At 41.6% G+C, this 20,115-nt stretch overlaps 1 pseudogene; it reads left to right on the top strand.

Moving 5' to 3' along the window:
* The first annotated feature begins 1,577 nt into the window (after nt 1-1,577).
* On the top strand, nt 1,578-9,480 carry LOC110194116 (keratin, type II cuticular Hb1-like; annotated as a pseudogene).
* Nucleotides 9,481-20,115: the final 10,635 nt, after the last annotated feature.

Below are 20,115 nucleotides of genomic sequence, written 5' to 3'. Positions count from 1 at the left end.
GCAGGGACTTTCTTTTGCCTTACTTACTGACTGGCACATAGTGCTTAGTGAATGACTTATTGACTGACCTGCCAAGCCATATTTCCACAAGAATTGCTCCCCTGGAAGATGGCTTCAGTGGATGGCCTAAATGGAAGGCCAGTGGTCTAGGTGGGGCTAGTGGTGGTGTTGGTACTGATGGTAGTGAGAGCCAACCCAGAATCAGAGTGATCTGGAGGTGATGCTACTGTTCCCAGGGCTTATGGCTTAAATTTGTACTTAACATTTATATTTCTTTAAAGTTTGCTCTTAATTGGGTTTTTTTCTTTCAAATTGTTAGGGAAATGTTAGTAATGAATGATTAGATAGTAGTTATGCTTATTATTTAAATAGTTTCATTGTATCTTGGAGGTGACCTTGGTGGTCAACTGACCCCTGTCACAGAAGCCATTTACAATGTGGTGGCAGGGTTGTAATTTTGAATTGATTGGGTCCTTGAAGTATTAAGACACTTTAATAAGGATTGGTAGAAGGAATTGAGTTGACTGAAGTATGTTTGACTCAATTATCCAAGCCACCAAAGTTCAGTTGTCAGCAGCTACCTGAATTGCAAGCACTGTTCAGGGGAAATAAATAGACTCTAAAATGCCAGTCTGGCACCTCCAAACCTATAAAATAATAGCAAATGTCACCCTCCCTCAACCACCAGATGACCCACATAATTCTTATTCTTAACTTCCCATCTTGACAACCCATTTTCCCAAATGCATCCCCAACTAATATGTCCCTCTCTAGGTTCCAGTTTCTTTCTCCTTCCATCATTCCCATCCTCCACAGAATCCCCTCCACTCTTTGGCGATGGCTTTGAGCTTCCCGCCACCTTTGCCCTCAAAGAGTCAAAGATGTCCTAAGCCAGCAGGGAGTACCCACAGCCTCAAAATACTTAGGTTTACCTCCCTACCCAGAGACCTCCAATGGTTTGAGCTCAGCCTAAACTTTGAAATAGCCAAGAGAATGTTGGGGCTCAACCTATCCTTTCTCCTCATTGGTGCTCTTATCTCTAGCCACACCCATCACTCTTCTGGTTCCCCTTACCTTTCAAAGTCTAGACAGCCCCCTGCCCCTCCCCAATTGCTTTAGTGTCTCCCAGACCCTAGTATCTCTCTTCCTCTACCAAGACTAGAATAGAGGGTTTGCCTGCCCCCCACCCACATTGATCTGTGCACCCTCCTCTGAAGCATGGCCAACCTCCTATGCTGCCCCTAGTATTTCTGCTGTCCTCAGTGCAGTGCAGGGCAATGGCTGGGTGTGGGAAGCACTTTGAAGATGAAACATGCTAAGTATTTATTTGCACCTGGTTGTGGTGCCTGGGTGGGTCCCACACATTCAGGCAAGAGCGGTGGAGCTAACCGCCCAAGCTCATAAAGGACCAAATTGTCCCATCACCATATGCATAACCAAGCCTTGGGTGGGGGAATAAATAGGGAGCTCAGGAGCTGAGGAGGCTACTAAGATTGATCCCTGGGATCCCCAAATCTCTCCCCAGCTCTTTTCTTCTTTCCCTCCAGCATTTTGTAGCCCTACAGTTTCCAAGCACCATGACCTGCAGATCAGGATTTGGGGGCTGGGCATTTAGCTGCATCCCAGCCTGTGGACTCCATCCTGGCTATGGTGCATCAGGGCTGCTCCCTCCTGAGGAATGTCCTGCTACAGGGGACTAACTGGCTTTGACAGCCGCAGCATCTGTGAGGGCTACAGGGCTGACTCCTGCAGCTGGAGCTTCAGCCACCACTCTGGGGGAGTGTGAGGGCCCAACCCTGCTTGGATCACCACCGTGTCTGTCAGTGAGAACCTTCTGTCTCCCCTCAGCCTGGAGATTGACCCCAATGCTCAGTGCATGAAGCATGAGGAGAAGGAGCAGATTAACTGTCTCAACAGCAAGTTTGCCGCCTTCATTGACAAAGGTCAGTTTCAATCCTTCCTGACCGGTTCCTGAGTTTTGCCCAACTAATATGTGCAGAGGCATGTCTTCCAGGGGGAGGAGGAAGAGGCCTGGGCCTTATCCTATGGGAATGCCTATTCAGATGGGAAAGATAGGACACACACACACCTACAACACAGAAAGGCACAGAGAGAATCCATGAGAATTTAGTGCTAAGGGGACACAGGCAGAAGAAACCCTCCAAGAAGGTTTGTTAGGAGCTTGGGAAAACTGGGGGAAATGGGGCTCCTTCCTAAAGGCCCAAATAAAAGGGCAGTTCAGGGTAATGTCACTTTCTAAACAATAACAGAAGAAGATAAGTAGATAGACCGGGGAAGGTAGGAAAGACTGGTGTTCACCTTCTTTCCTAACCCTCTGGTTGATATGCCATCAGCACCAAACCTTGGAAGTCTCATCTTCCTGGAATTCCCTCCAAATAAGTTTATTCCAGAACTTTTGTCCTTCCCTGGGAGAGGCTGTTCCATTTGGAGCAGGCATCTGTCAATTTCTGCCCTCAGAATGAAGGTTAGGAGCCTTTGGATAGAGCTGGTCTCACCAGTGACAAGCCTTTAAAATTTTACCTGGTTTGGAACCTCACTTTTCTAACCTATACAATAAGAATGGGGATTAGATCAGGAGTTCTAAATCTGGGGCCTATGAACTTATGGTAGATGGACAGATAGATGATAGATGAATAAATAGAGACATATACATACTTATAGCTATGTATGTATGTGTGTATATGTATATGTGTGTATAAGTATCTGTATGTGTACATGCATATATGCATATACGTGCAGATATAAAACCATTTCAACATATCTGTTTTCCTTTTTACTTCTATTTGTTTCATTTTATGCATTTAAGACCATTATCCATAGATTTTGTTAGGGTTCTTGGGCACAAAAAAGGTGACAGACATCTGGACTAAAGGACATCTAAGGTCCCATCCAGATTTAAATCTTGTTACACTAACTGGAGCAGATTGACTTTCCTATCTTCTTCACTGACCTTTCCTCCAGGTTGGAATGTCCAGATGTTCAGTTGCTCATTAAATATGTTTTCGATGATGAAACAGATCCTATCTTTGGCCGGCAGCCCTCTGAATTACAAGATTCATTTGTTCTTCAATCATCTGTGACAGATCTGTAGCTAACACCCCAGATCAGAGAGGTCAGACGGTCAATTGGGTACCCTTTGAATTGGACAGGGAAGATGTTGCTATGCCTCCCCCAGACAGCCTTCACTCCCTTGTGAGTTCTGAGACCCTAGACTGGAATTGTTACCCCATAGGTCCCTCTAGAAAAGAGGAATAACTACCCTGGGAACTACCCTGACCATTCATCTTCTTCCCTGGGCTGTAGGTGTGCTTCCTGGAATAATAGAAAAAGCTTCTGGAGACCTAGAGGCAATTCTGCCAGAACAGGAAATTCAACAACAGTGACTTGGAGCCCATGTTCTAGGTGTACATCAGCTACCTGAAGCTAGACTTAGGAAGCATGGAGGCCCAAAGTGATCATCTGTCCTCTGAGGTCAACTACCTGCAGGAATTGATAGAGGATTACAAGAAGAAGTAAGTACTGGGGGCAGGGAGAGCTGTGATATCTGACATGAATGTTCCCCAAAATCAGGCTGGCTATATGTAAATACTGCCTGCCTGCTCATATTAGACCAGGGGTCATGGAAGTCAGGAAACTTGGAAAGAATTCCCTAATTGTGCCGTTGTGCCCCTGAGTACTTCTCAGGGGAATAGAAATGCCACAGCCCTTGGTGATGTGATAGCCATGATCTACCAGGGATGGGTTATTTGCAGCCTTGAGGCCACATGTGGCCTTCTAGGTCCTTGGGTGAGGCCCTTTGACTGAGTCCAAGTTTTATAGAACAAATCCTTTTATTAAGAGGATTTGTTCTGTGAAGTTTGGATTCAGTCAAAGGGTTGCACTTGAGGACCTAGAGGGCCATATGTGGCCTTGAGGCCACAGGTTTCCACCCCTGGTCTAGACAGAAAGAAAGCTGTTAACCTGAGGCTAAAGTTCCTATGTAAGAATTGTCCAGAACTACTTCCCTCTATCCCTGTCCCTGTCTGTCTCTCAATTTATCTTTCTCTATCTTGTTCTGTCTTGGCTCTCTCTACCCCAAACTGCTTGTGATTCCTAACGGAGGGGCTAGTCCAGCATCTTCCCCCCAGGCTCAGTGAGCCTGTATGAGCCACCCCACTTCCAAATTGCTGGTAGTGAAGGAAAGTGGAAGCCAGTGGCCAAAATGAAAGGCCCTGGTTTTGGGGGGGGATATCTATTATACAGATTCACTGTAACTTGAGTAACTCTAGGGAGCTGCATTAAATACTAAACAGATTCAGACTCTCAGTGGAGGAAAGGGGAGCCTCCTCTTTGTAAAGCTGAGTACCCAGTTCTTCCAACCCTGGCCTAGTTTCCAGAGTAAGAGCCTGGCCCACTTTGGGGAAATTGTCTCATTCTAGGCCCTCACCTTCCTCCCATTTATAAATACCTGCTTTGGAGAAAGGAGGAAAATCTAGTAATGGCTTCTCCCCTGATCTTGCGGTAGGTATGAGGAGGAGGCAGCCCTCAGGGCCAAAACTAAAAAGGAATCTGTGGTTCTGAAAAAGGGAGAGCCCATCTCCCCAGCCACATGCGACTTGAGTTATTCCCTATGGGATTATTAAGGGGACCTAAAGGAAGGAGATACTGGGAGTTCCTGCCTTTTAGAAGTCCCAAGTCTGAGACATTGGGACATAAACTCTGGACCCAGATTGGAAAACAGAAAAGCAGAAACTAGGAAGACCCAGATAGTTGGGATATGAATGGGAGCAATGGAATTATAAGTGGATCCAAGAAGGCTTCCATGAAGTGAGGAAATAGGTAGATAGATACATACATGCATACACACATACACATACACATGTATATACATCCTTGCACACATACATACATGCATACACATACATACATACATAGACAGATCAGAATTGTAAGGAGGATTGAGACAGATGGAGAAATGGGGAATGGAAACTGACACATTCAACTTGACATTCAATCAAGAATGTACATACACTCCAGAAGAACACTTTTCTCTGGAATGATGTGTATGTATTCTGGGACTTGAATTTTTCAGTCCATTGTAGACTACTAAACTTGAAGAAATAGGGGGAGGTCCTTATATGATCATTTTAAGGGTCTGGCTTCCAAGAAGACTGCAAAATAAAGCTAGAATGGACTCAGATTCGAATATAGACTGTAGTATGATCCATGAGTCTGGTATATAGAACTGCTAGAGGCAGAGAGATGGATGAGATGGCCTTCCTGAGGTTGCTCTTTGAACCTGATTGTATGATTCTCTGTTGTCCCTACAGGTAATGGATTATGATTATCTTGAGGAATCAGATCTGGAGGCTGATGATGAAGCCCCTGATGGAAAATACCAGGTTCCACGGGAAACTATATGAAGAGGTAAGGGAGAGGATCTTATAAAGAGAGAAGGAAAGGTTGGGAGGGCAGAAAAGGAGTTGATAGTGACCATGAGAAAGGTCAATTTCTGCCATCTCAGCTACACAAAAAGCCAAAAGACACACAGGGAACATGAGATATGGCAGAAAGAGGACTGGACTGGAATTGTAGTCATCACATTTCACTAGCTGTGTGATAATTTGGGTAGCTTATCTCACTTCTGGGCCTCAGTTTCTTCACTCATAAAATTGGGAGAGAGGAGGAATTAGATGGTTGCTGGGGTCTCTTCCAGCATTGAATCCTATGATTCTGTGATCTGAGATAGCCCTGGAAATCTACCAAAGGCTAGACACTACCAACTGACCCAGACAAAGCCAAATAAAAAGAATGCTCCCCAGTCATGTTGAATGATTCCACCTAATCCTCTCTCCATGCTGAAAAATGAAAGAAACCATTACATATTCTCAGTGATCCAGAAGGAAGAGTGGTATCCAGGTCCTTTAATCCCCTCAACCCCTTCCACAAAGGAAAAATGGGAAGGAGCAAGCCACCAATGGGAGGGGATGATGCTCTGTGGGAGCAGTTGATAGGGAAGTCTGAGAACTCCTGCCTTTTCTGTAGATTTGAGTTATCCATGTACCCTCACCAAGGGAGAGAGGCTCCACCTGTTTGACCCTAGGACCAACTTGGATAAAATTTATGAGATGCTGGCCTGTCATTGCTCTAGACACATAGGAGACTGGGAACATGAAATCAAGGTTGAGGCAGACCCTGTATAATGTCAGGGAAACCCTCAAAGCACCATCCTCTCTAGCATTCTCAGACAGCTGGAGGAGTATCCACCCAGTCCTAAGGATGCTCAGTAGTGATGCAGTGAAAAGAACCATGGATTTAGAGTCAGAGGACTTGGGTTCAAATTCTGGATCTGCCATGTGCAACCCAGGATAAGCCATTTGACCTTGGGAGTGCTGGACCTGGAAGCAGAAGACCTTGGTTCAAGTCACGGCTTGCAGTCATGACTTGCTTGCTTACTTCGCTTCACTTCGTGTCTCTAGGCTGGAACTGTTAAATGAAAGGATGGGACTAGATGATTTTGAAGGTCTGTCTCTTCCATTTCTAAAATCTAGGTTCCTATGCTATACAAGATGAAGGGATTGTTTTAAGGTCCTTTCCATCTCTAAATCTTATGATCCGATCATTAATTAGGCCTGACAGCACCCCTGTGTAGCCACAAGCCCAGGGGCCAGACTCTGATCATGTATCTGGGTTCCTCCCCTTTATCCGAGAGGATCATACTATAGTCTATATTCTAATCTGAATCCGTTCTAGCTTTATTTTGCAGCCAAATCTGTGATGCTTATGTCATAGTGAAAATCGAGAGCTCAATATGAACTGTGTCATTACAGAGATCAAGGCTCAGTATGATGACATTGCCAGCCACAGCCGAGATGAGGTTGAGTCCTGGTGCCACAGCCAAGTGAGTGGGTCCAGTTCCCTCAGTTCCTAGAAACTGATCAGGGAAGCCTTCTCCCTCTGAAGACTCTAACCCCAAAATAGTTGCAGAGTATCCCTCCCTGAGGATATTTCAGGGAGAGAAGAGGGCTCTTGGGCTGAGGTGTCATGGAGGCAAAGGGATGAACCACTCCTGTGGCCCTGTGTGAGTCACCAATCCTGCTTCTTTGTTTCTTGCAGTTTGAGGAGATGAAGGCCATAGTGATCCGCCATGGGGAGAGTCTATGTAGGACCAAGGAGATCACCAAGCTGAACTGCATGATCCAGAGCGAAAAAACCAAGTGTCAGGTACAAGACCCTGGGGATTTAATTATCAGAGCATCCCCAGTGGGTATTGATGCCATGGACATCAGACAGAAGGCACCTTTGATTGGTATTCAACACAATGGAACTCCAATTTCTAGCCTACCCTCAATTACCCATCTCTGTATTTGAATTGCTAAAAAGAATTAAATGTTGGACTAAATGAGGTTATATGTGATCTGTTAATTCTCCAGGGATATACTCCACACACACACACACACACACACACCCAAGGCTCTCTGGTGCATTCTTAGAGGTTGCTAAGCCTTGTTATTATTCCACAAAACACAAATCAGAATTAATCAGGGCTGTCTGGGTTCTAAAGACTGAAGTTTTGAATCATTCATGTTTTGAAATAGTTCACCCATTTGGGATCCTTTCTCCTCCATTAGCATGAAGAATTGGGAGAGATTCAAGGATTTAGAAAGGAGAGTTTAAGTTTCTATAGTAAGACAGCAAAAGATGTATGCCTGAGTCCTTTCTGTCTCCCAGATATATTTCCTCTTGTCCTCTGGCTATCATTCCCTACTCACTCACCCACTAGACAAGCCAACAATACCCATACCTGAGCTCTGTTATGGGAGAGTATAAAAGGATCCAGATGAAAGGAGACTAGTTGATAGAACTTCTTAGACCAATGATCCAATCCACAAAGACCATAACACTTTCTTCTCCTCCCCAATTTCTATGCCCCTAGAATTTTAAGCTAGAGGCTGCCATGGCCCAATCTGAGTAGCCCTCAATGATGCCCACTGTGAGCTGGCTGAGCTGGAGGGCCCCCTACAGAAGGCCAAGCAGGACATGGCATGTCTACTGAAGGAATACCAGGAGGTCAGGAACTCCAAGCTGGGGATGGACATCGAGACTGCCACCTATAAACAGCTGCTGAAAAGTGATGAACATAGGTGGGAACCCTCTGCTTCCATACTCCACCTCAGCCTAAACCACATATATTCAGTACAGATTTCAAATTTCATCCCTTATACACCAGCACCTATTGCCCCAAGACATTCAATTATGATGATGTCCAGTGCCCAATTTTGTTTAAAACTGATTCCTCAAGGGGCAACAATGATTCACCCCATTCCACAGATAGAAAAACTGAGTTTCAGAAGTTGTGACTGTCCCAAGGATGCTCAGTGAGTGAGTCAGGAAAGCAGTTGAGAAGGGAAACTTGAGGTCCTAACTCCAAGTGACCAAGTGATAGGGGATTATTGCTTGGAGATAGATTCTGACAGGTAGCCAGACACTTATATATCAAGCTCTCACTCTGCCCAGGTACAGAGAGCAATTACCGCCCCAGGGTAGAGGACAACTGGGTTAAGAGGCCGGGATGTTGAGGGAGCAGAGAGGAATCTTCCTCTTTGTATCATTTGGAGATTAGAAGTTAGTTATGCCATAAACCCCCAGTTAGTAGCAGCTGTGCCACAAAAACCCAGGCCTACAGTCCCTTGGTCTAACCTATCAGGTATAAGTACAACCTGCTGGGAAAATTTTTTTCAAGCCTGGTCCCCCTGGCACCTTTGTCCAAGGCCCCGGGGGCAGCTGATACCTAATCTCCAATATTGTCCTTTTCTCCTCCCTCTACTCGGGCTGTGTGAAGGTGTTGGTGCTGTGAATGTCTGTAAGTAATCAAGGCCCTAAAAGGAGAAATTCAAGTCTAGCAACAGGGAAGGTCTTCCTTCATGGGAAAATGGAAAAACCCACAAATGAGACACTGACATCTCAACAGGAGAAGCTGAAGTTAGCCTTTGGAAAGAACTTTCTAGCCTTGCAGTGAAGGGATCCTAGAACAGGAAAGGCCCCTGATAAACCACTTAAGCTAGGGGGAAGGGCTTTCTGATGACAACCTTCTTTAGCGCAGTGCCTGACACACAGTAGGTGCTTAATGTTTATTGATTGATAGAATGGATGTTAGAGCTGGAATAGAGCTTAGAGTTCACTGAGTCCAATCCCCCTCATTTTAGACATAAAGAAAAATAAGGCCTAGGGAGGTGGGGAGTGAGTGGTAGAGCTGAGACTCAAAGAGTCTTTGTTGTTCTTTTCCATCACACTCCTCCTGCCCCTTAGTGTCTGGATCTCTCTTACTGCCTAGCATAGTCCTCTGCACATAGTAGGTTCTTGAGACATATTAAATGGGAGATTCAATTGACTCCACAGGGATCTTGATACTCTTTTTATTTTCCTTTTCCCCTCTCAGATGTCAGCAGCTCCAGGGGAGGAGTGGTCTGTGGGCCCTGAACCCCAGGATGTCAGGGACCTGGCCTCTATCTGACATCTCTCAGGCCTGGCAGGTGTGTGGAACCTTTGCGCAATCACTTGATTTGCATTTTGAAACTCTTTCCAGTTCTGACTTCTGTGAGGAACTCCCTCCTCCGAGACTCCAGCCTCTGTTAAGCTGGCAAAGGATGCCCAGTGGAAGCAATGCCTGTCTGGAAGTCCTCATGGTAAAGAGAGGCTTAGCTGCCCAGCATTCAGAGCCCAATGCTAAGCTAAACTTCCACCCTCTCCCACTTCAACCCCTTCCCATCTCTTCCCTTCTTTTTCTGTCTTAGATATCTTTTTCTCAATCTGTGTTTCCAATAAATTAATGTAGCCATTCACAGCTGCTGTCTATATCCTTATTCACTGGGACCAGGATGGGCAAGATCTCTTTTATGCTAAACCTGGAATAAGATTAGATTCTCTTTCTGTCAATGCTTGCATGCACAGGGTAAGCACACACACGCACACACACACACACACACACACACACACACACACACACACACACAAAACCAGCTTACCCTTCTAAATACCTCTTGGTATTTAGCCCTCCTCATACCCAGGGCAGGGCTGAGAATATTGGAAAATACTTTCAATAGAGCCATAAATCCCTGGCCACATTTGGATAAACTAATGGAATCTATTATAAAGTCAAGTCACCAAACTCTTAAGCAATCATGACCTATTTTCTTCCTGCTAAGATGAAATCATTTGGAAAGAATGCACAAAGTTCTTTGCGGGCACACACAGGTATGTGGACAAAAGCAGACACAATCTATTTAGACTTTCAAAGGACCTTTAACAAGGTACCTTACCAAAGGCTAAAACTGAGTCACTCCTGGCTTAGAAGGAATGCTTTATGTGTGAGTAGGAAACTGACCTGAACCTGAGAAACAAAAGGCTGGGAGAACCTCTCCCTTCTCTGCCCAGGGGAATATAAATGGAAGGGTCCTCACAGATCAGTCCGGGACCAGTTTCAGTTCCTTTTTTTTTTTTAAATAAATGAACTTAAACATAATGAATTTTCAAATCTTCAAGTAGCAATAAGCTCCTTCAGACATTGATATTTCAAGTGGACAGGGAGAAAAGGTGTTGTGAGATGGGCCTGGAGTGGGGTGGGTGTGGATGGAATCATATCAGAGTGATTTCACCATGGATAAGATAATGAGTTTCAGAGGAAATAATCCAAATAGTTAACCAATCAATCAACATGTATTTATTAAATGCCTACCATGAGCTAAAACTACATGTATATTATATATAATACAATATTATATATGTAATATAGATAGTTATAGATCTCTCTGCCTCTCTCTCTCTCTCTGATCCCTCTCTGTCTCTTTCTCTCTCTGCCTCTCTCTCTGTCTCTGTCTGTCTGTCTCTGCCTGTCTGTCTGTCTCTGTCTCTCTCCCTGTCTCTTTCTGTCTCTGTCTCTCTGTCTCTATCTGTTTCTGTCTGTCTCTCTATCTGTCTCTCTCTGCCTCTCTGTGTGTCTCTGTCTTTTTCTGTCTGTCTCTGTCTCTGCCTCTCTCTGTGTGTCTGTCTCTGTGTCTGTCCCTCTGTTTCTCTCTCTATTTGTCTCTCTCTCTACTTCTCTCTGTCTCTCTGTCTCTGTCTCTCTCTGTCTCTGCTCTCTCTCTTTATATATATATATGTATGTATATATATGTATATATACACGTACATACATACATACATATATATGTATGTATGTATGTGTGTATGTGTATATATACATACACACACACACACACATATCCCATACTCAGGGCTGGTAATATTGGAAAATACTTTCAATAGAGCTCCTGGCCACATTTGGATAAGGCTCAAAAAAAATATTTGCCCAAAGTGACACAATGTCATGGCAAAAACCATAACTCACAATTTAGGATATAGGTTAAAGGCAGCTTTATTCAGAAACATGTGGGTATAGAGGAATTCAGAAGGAATAATCTGTTTTTGGAAGATACAAGCTTTCATTGTTATTATAAGCTGCGGTGGGACTGGCATCTGTTTGTACATAGACTGAGAAGGTTTTCCTTTAAGGAGCCAAAGAGGATGTTCTGGGGATGCAGCTGGTCCAGGCAACTAGGGCTTAAACAATCAGCATTGCTGTCTTGACACTAGAGTTATAAAACATCTGAATTATAAGGAACCAGCACCTCAGAGGATTAGCAGAATGCCTGCTGCCCAGTGATTTGCATTCCTGATCCAGCATTACTGCTCTGGATAAGGGGTTGCAGTGTCCATTTGAATCAGGAAATTGCATCTTTTTAACTTTATAAGTACACATGTTACTTTAAAATAATTTTAATTTTTTTAATATAATCATAGTTTCTCTCCAGTATTACTCCTCCTTTTGAGAGCCACCCCATATAAAAAATAGTGTTTTTAATGACAAAAAAGAAGAAAAATCAATATAACTAATCAATAAATTAGAATAGCCTGAAAATATATATGATATACAGTGCTTGTAGATTTCCTAATAAGCCATGTTTCTTGTTTTTTTATAATTTTGCAACATTCCCTTCTGACATATGTGCATGGTCATTTTTTTTTCCATTTATATTGTTGTAATCATTGTGTATATTGCCTTCTTGGCTAAAATTAACAGCTGAGATTTCTTGCCCTGAATTACTGGACTGGCCCTAGCTATGCCAAGCCTAAAACATTTGATATTGGTTGTTGGAATTGAATCAGAATGATCTCATGGTTCATTTTCTGATTGTATTGGGCAGGGGAGAGGCACATGCAGGAAAGGGAGCCTTCTGTAACTGGATGGCCAAATACTTGAGTCTGGTACCTGTAGTTGTCATGCTTTTAGCTGATTATGAGGAGCCCTCTGAATGGCAGAAAGCACAGGGGCCTACTGGCCCTGTAGGATTGGCCTAATGGAGGCTTACCAACCTTAAGCAGGAAGATAGGGAGCAAAAAAAGTATTTCGAATGTTAGTATCCTCTGACCCTTGCTTAACTAAGGTAGAAAGAGATTAAGTGACTTGCCCAGAGTCACACAACTAGTATGAATCTGGAGCCATATTTGAATCCACGCCTTCCTAGACTCCAAGTCTAGCATCTTCTTCCATGTTGTCCCTCAATCCCTCAGCTTGGACTTGACCATCTTTCCTCCAACTGACTGCCCATATCCAATCTTCCACCTGCCAAGTTCTCCTCTCTTCCTAACCCTGTTCTTCTTTCTCCTTTCTTCCTCCAAGAAGTCTTTCATGACTAGAGAAATAACAGCAAAAATAATAATGATAATAAAAATAATAATAGCAAACATTCATATAGTTCTTGATATGTATGAGATACTGTTATGTGCTTTACAATTATTATCTCATTTGATCCTCACAACAATCCTGGGAGGTAAGTACTCTTATTATCTCTATCTTACACAGAATAATAAATCCTCAAATATCAGCAGCATTTCTTTATAATAACAAAACACGAAGAGCAGTAATAGAAAGGAAAATCCCATTTTGAATAAGTACAAAATTCAAAACATATCTGTGGATCATCCTCCCAAAGACGACGAACGACATGTATAGATTCAATTTCGAAGTGCTCCTTGAAGAAATAAAGAAGAACTTGAATAGCTAAAGGAATATTCAGTGCTCATGTCTGGGCTGTGCTAATATAATAAAAATGGTAATGCTATCAACGTCAATTTGTACTTTTAATGCTACACCGATCAAATTACCAAGGGAATACTTTACAGAACTTGATAAAATATTAAGAAAATTCATTTGGAAGAACTAAAGATGTAGAATATCAAGGGAAATTATGAAAAGAAGTAGGGACAAAGAAAGAACAGCACTTCCAGACTCAAGCTACATTCTATAGCAGCAGTCATCAAAACCATCTGGTATTAGTTAAAGAATAGAGAGACAGTTCAATAGAACAGACTAGATAAGAGAGATTGAGAAACAAGAGGACTCAATAACCCAGTGTTTGATAAAGTGGAAAACATGAATTACCTAGGGAACAAAAACTGTTGAGAAAACTAGAGAGCAATCTGGCAAAAATTAGGCTTAGACCAACACCTTACACCATATTCCACAATGCATTCTAAATGTCTACATGACCTTAATATTAAAGAGCAAACTATAAAAAAATTAGAAGAGAAACAAATCATATACCTCTCATAGCTATAAGTAGGAGGTGTATTCTTAACCAAAAAAGAGATAGAGGCAATTACAAAGCAAAAATAGATAATTTTGATTACTTAAATCTGAAAAGCTTCTGCACACATAACATTAATGCACCTAGGATAAAATGAGAAAAAAAAGCTTTGTATCAAATTTCCCTTAAAAGGGTTTGGTATCTAAGATATATTAAATGGGGTCTGTGTGTGTGTGTATGTGTGTGTGTGTGTAACTAATAGCCATTCTTCAACAGATAAATGGCCTCAAAGGATATGAACAACAGTTCTCAAAAGAACCACAAAATATTCATAACCATATGAAAAAGTACCAAATCACTAATAAGAAGAGAACTGTAAATCAAAACAACCTTGAGGTTTTACCTCACACTCTGAAAATTGGCAAAAATGACCAAAAACATAGCAACAGTCCATATTAGAGGGGTTATGGTAGTATAGGCAAACTAATACATTGTTGGTGGAGCAGCGAAATGGTACAACTATTTTGGAAAGCAATTTGGAATTATGCAAATAAAGTTACTAAAATGTCTCTTGAATCAGAGACTCTATTAAGTCCTTTTTGTGATAGCTAAGAACTGGAAACAAGGTAGATTTCCATTAGTTGGAAGACAGTTAAACAAATTGTGGAATACACAAATATAATGGAATATTACTGTGTGGTAAGAAATGATGCATGTGATGAAAATAGAGAAGCTTGGAAAGATCTCAATGAACTGATGCAGAGTGAAGTGAGCAGAGCCAAGAAAACAATATACACAGTGACTACAACAATGTAAATGGAAAGAACAGCCACAAACCAAAACTCAAAAGTAAATGTAACAAAATTATAAAGATCAAGCAGTGATCAAATAAAGAGAGATGAAAAGACACCCCCAATTACCCCTTCATGGAGGTGGAAGGTGATAGGTGGGAATGTGCTTTCAGTCTTTTTCAACGTATCAGTCAGTTGTGCTGGCTTTTTCTTTCTAAAAAAATAATTTTTTACATATGGAATGGCTCTTGGAGAGGGATACTGTGATGTAAGAAATAGAAAACATCAATTAAGTTTTTTAAAACTATAGGGTATATATTAATATCAGTAATATGTTGGTAATATCTACTAATATTATATATTAATATTATTGATATTAATATATGTAAGTCCATGTACATGACACACCAAATTCCACCAAAACCAGAGATACAGAACACAAATCAGAGAATTGAAGTGAAAAATGTGAATTTTATGTGAGAGGTGATGAGTTTATGGGGCAGCTAGGTGGTGCAATGGATAGAGCACTGGCCCTGGAGTCAGGAGGACCTGAGTTCAAATCTAGCATCAGATCAGACACTTGACACTTACTAGCTGTGTGACCCTGGGCAAGTCACTTAATCCCAATTGCCTAAAAAAGAGAGAGAGAGAGAGAGAGAGAGGTGATAAGTTTGAGCTGGGAAGGCCATATCTCTGGCTAATGAAGTGCTTCTTGAACCACTAAACTATTTTTGCCCTGCCCAACAATGTTGTTATTGTTGTTTGGTTGTTTTTCAGTCGAATCCGACTCTCCTACTCTTCATGACCTTTGGTTGATTTGAAACAATCTAGCTGAGGGAGTAAGCAGTAAATTGCATAACTCTTCCATAATCACATCCAGACAATCATCAAACAGAGCCCCAAAACAAATTCTGAAACAGCAGAACCGACAAAAAGATGGGGTGAAACAATCTTTCAGCCCAAGAAACTTGGAAGATCAGCAAGAAAGATCTGTCTCATTCAGGTGAAAGGGGAACGCAGTCCAGAACAAGAAGTGTCCCAGCAAATCAATAGCAAGCCCCACCTCAACAAACCAGCAGGAGAGTCTGAGCCCCAGTGTGGTGGAGCAGGCAAACACCAACACCAGGACCCCCACATGCCTCAGGATAGCTAGCGGAACAGGCAAACTCCAGCTCCAAGAGCCATCGCATACAGCCCCAGGCCAACACACAGCTGCCAGTGCCAGACCGACACATGCTTCAGTATAGCCCTGGGGAAAGGCAGAAATACCCCACCCACACACCAAATACCAACACTAAGACCCAGGCTCAGCACCAGGTAAGCTGTCTGTAAACACCTCTTCAGTCTCTAGCAGTGCCAGCCACCCCCTCACTCCACACCTCAGTGCTGCACCAGACACAAAGGTCCCCTGTGGGCCTCAGGGCAACATCAGTGTGGTACCATGTAAATAGCCAGGGCCTGAAGCCACTGGCAAAAGAAGCCTGAGACAGTTTCCTTTCCACCCTGGGAGCAGAGCTCAAATTAAAAAAAAAAAAAAGCAAAAAAGATGATTGAAAAACAGAAAAAAAGAAAATCTGACCACAGAAAGTTATTATGGTAACAGGAAAAATCAAGACACAAATTCAGAATATGACAGCTACGTCAGAACACCTATGGCCAAAACCCCAAAGAAAAATGGGAAGCAATCTCAAGTCCAGAAAGAATTCATGGAAGAATTCAAAAAGGAGCTTAAAAATCATACGATAGAAGTAAAAGAAACATTGGGAAAAGAAATGAGAATGATACAAAAGAATTATGAAAAAAGAGTCAACAGCTTGGAAAAAGAAAACAGCTGCTTAAAAAGTAAAACTGGCTAAATGGAAAAGGAGACACAAAAATCCACTAAAGAAAACAATTCCTTAAAAAGTAGAATTGGCCAAATGGAAAAGGAAAGCCAATTGAGAAGAACAATGCCTCAAAAGTTAGAATTAGGCAAGCGGAAGCTAATGACTCTACAAAACATCAAGAATCAATCATATAAATTCAAAAGAATGAAAAAATAGAAGAAAATGTAAAATACCTCATTGGAGAAACAACTGACCTAGAAAATAAATCCAAGAGAGACAATGTCAGAATCATTGGACTACCTGAAAGCAATAATCAAAAAGAGGATCTGCTGAGTTCAAATCCAGCCTCAGACACATAACATTTACTAGCTTTGTGACGCTGGGCAAGTCACTTAACCCCATTGCACCAAAAAAAAAAAAAAAGAGGATCTGGACAGCATCTTTCAAGAAAATATCAAAGAAAACTGCCCTGATATCCTGGAACCAGAGGGCAACATAGACATTGAAAGAATCCACCGATCACCTCAGGAAAGAGATCCCAAAAGAAAAGCTCCAAAGAGCATTATACCAAATTACAAAACTATTAGGTCAAGGAAAAAATACTGTATAAGTAGCTGGAAAGAAACAATTCAAATATTGGGAAACCACAATCAGTATTACACAGGACTTGGAGGCTGCAACATTAAAAAATTGGAGGTCATGGAACATGATATTCTAGAAGACAAAGAACTACAACCAAGAATCACCTACCCGGTGAAATTAAGCATCATACTTCAAGGAAAAACTGTCATCTAATGAAACAGAACAAAAAAACACTGATCTCAAATAGAGATCTTTAGACTCCCAAGAGAAGTCTAAAAAGGGAAAAAGGGAAAAGAAGACATATGAGATAAATTGAAGCTGAACTGTTTACATCCCTACATGGGAAGATGATACTTGTAATTTTGTTTTTTGTTTTTTTGATGGGGCAATCAGGGTTAAATGACTTGCCCAGAGTCACACAGCTAATGAGTATTATGTGTCTGAGGCCAGATTTGAAATCAGGTCCTCCTGACTCCAAGGTCAGAGCTCTATCCACTGTGCCACCTACCTGCCCTGATACTTGTAATTCTTAACAATTGTACCACTAATAGGATAGCTGGAAGGAATATACTTAGACAGAGGGTATAGTATAAGGTGAATTTGAGGGAATGACAAAAAGAAATAATTAAGGGATGAGAAAGAGGAGTACATTGGATTCAGAAGGAAGGGAGAAGTAGAATGGGGTAAATCATTTCACATGAAGAGGCATGAAAAACCTACTACAATGGAGGGAAAGATGGGAGGGTGGGCGATAGGCATCACTTGAACCTTACTGTCATCAGTATTGGCTCAAAGAGGGAATCATATACACAATCAGTTGAATATAGAAATCTATCTTACCCAACAGGAAAGTAGGAGGGGAGAAGATTAAGTAAAGAAGGAATGAGAGGAACTGACAGAAAAGAAGTTAGACCAGGGGAGGTGGCAGACAGAAACAAAAGACTATCAAGGAGGGAAAGGGTGAAAGGAGAGAGAGGAAAAATAGGATGGAGTTAGCAATCATAACTTGAATGTGAATGGAATGAACTTTCCCAAGAAACAGAAGCAGATAACACAGTGGATCAAAAACCAGAATCCTACAATATGTGTTTACAAGAAACGTACTTGAAGCAGACAGACACACACAGAGTAAAGGTAAGGGGCTGAAGCAGAATCTCTTATGCTTCAGCTGAAAGAAAAAAACAAAAAAACAGGGGTAGCAATCCTGATCTCAGACAAAGCTAAAGCAAAAATATGCCTAATTAAAAGAGGTAAGGAAGGAAATTATATCTTGCTGAAAGTTACCACAGACAGTGAAGTAATATCAATACTAAGCACATATGCACCAAGTGGCATAGCATCTAAATTCTTAAAGGAGAAGTTAATTGAGTTATAGGTTCATGACCAAATAAGAGATAGAGCATTACAAAATGCAAAATAAATAATTTTGATTATATTAAATTAAATAGCTTTTGCACACGCAAAACTAATGTAACCAAGATTGAAAGGAAAACAGAAAGCTGGGAAACAATCTTTACAGCAAGTGTCTGTGATGAAGTCCTAATTTCTCAAATATATAGAGAGCTGAATCAAATTTACCAAGAATACAAGCCCCTCCCCAGTTAATAAATGGTCAAAGGATATGAACAGGCAGCTTTCAGATGAAGAAATCAAAGTTATCTATAGGCATATGAAGAAGTGCTCTAAATAACTTTTGATTAGAGAAATACAAATTAAAACAACTCTGAGGTACCATCTCATACAAAAAAAAAGGAAAATAATAAATGTTGAAGATGTGGGAAAATATGGATACTAATGCACTGTTGGTGGAGTTGTGAAGTGATCAAGCCATTCTGGAGAGCAATTTGAACTATGCCCAAAGGGCTATAAAACTGTACTTTGACCCTTTGACCCAGCATAAAATGGGAAAAGGACCCATAAAAATATTTATGGCAACTTTTTTTATGGTGGCCAAGAATTGGAAGTTGAGGGGACGCCCATCAATTGGGGAATGACTGAACAAGTTGTGATATATGAATGTAATGGAATACTATTGTTCCATAAGAAAAGATGAGCAGGTGGACTTCAGAAAAACCTGGAAAGATTTATAAGAACTGATGCTGAGTGAAGGGAGCAAAACCAGAAGAACATTGGACACAGTAACAGCAACATTGTGCGATGACCAACTTTGATAGACTTAACTCTTCTCAGCAATACAAGGATCTAAGACAATTGGGGGAAAAAATAAAATACTATTTTAAAAAAACAGTCTAGCTGAGGGGCAGTAAATAGGCCAGGGAAAGCCTGAACTAGTCTGGCCAGGGCAAGTCTGGGCCTTCACAAATTAAATCTCATGGTTTGTCTTTCATTGGAGCTCAAAACCTTTACTAGAGTTTTTGCTATTCACCTCCAAGTCTATACCAGCTAGGGGATACCAGAGTGCACAGAGCCCTGGACCTGGGGTCTCAGACATTTGCTAGCTGTGTGACCCTGGGCAAGTCACATAACCTCTGACTGCCTCCATTTCCTTATCTGTAAAATAAGGATAATAATAACATCTGCTTCTCAGAGGTGTTGTGAGGATCAAATGAGATAATATTTGTAAAGTGTTGAGTATAGTGTAGGCACTTAAATGTTTGCTTCCTCCCTCTCTCCCTTCCTTTCCCTCCTTCCTTCCTTCCCTCCCTCTTCTCTAGAAAAGGAATATACAAATTTTTCTATGACTTCAAACTTTTCTGACTCCTTTATGACAATCCTCTTGCTTTCAGAATTTACACTGACTCACAAAGCTTGTGAACTCCACACAAATATAATTCTATACAACAGTCAGTTTTCACATAAGACCAAAATGTAGGTCTATGTTAAGGTGACATCCTTAAAGGATCAGCTAGGGCTTTGGAGGGAGGGGAATTGGGAACAGGAATCCAGAAGAAGGAAGAACCATAGCTCCTGAATTGAAATAATTTGTCATTTATTAGACACCATTGAACAGGTCAGACTTTGCACAGTGCCTGACACATAGTAGGAGCTTAATAAATGTTTATTGACTAACTGAATTTGGATTCAGATTTCTCAAGTATCCTCCTTAGCTTTGCCAAGGCAAATCTTGCTTTCAACTTATCAAGAACGACACAGTATAAAGAAAAAACAAAAAACATAAAACCAGGCTGAATTTAGAGTCAGAGAGCCAGGTTCTCTGCTGAGTGACTACGTTTCTGAGCCTCTGTTTCCTCTTCAGAAACATGTAGATAAGAATGCTTGCAATACCTACCTTACAGGATTGTTGTGAAGAAAACACTGTGTAAATGGGAG

Source organism: Phascolarctos cinereus, unplaced genomic scaffold, assembly GCF_003287225.1.
Source record: "Phascolarctos cinereus isolate Bilbo 61053 unplaced genomic scaffold, phaCin_HiC Scaffold_1;HRSCAF=81, whole genome shotgun sequence".
In the NCBI taxonomy this organism is placed as follows: Eukaryota; Metazoa; Chordata; class Mammalia; order Diprotodontia; family Phascolarctidae; genus Phascolarctos; species Phascolarctos cinereus.
Note: the sequence above shows the minus strand (reverse complement) of the source record. Positions and strands in the feature narration are given on the sequence as shown.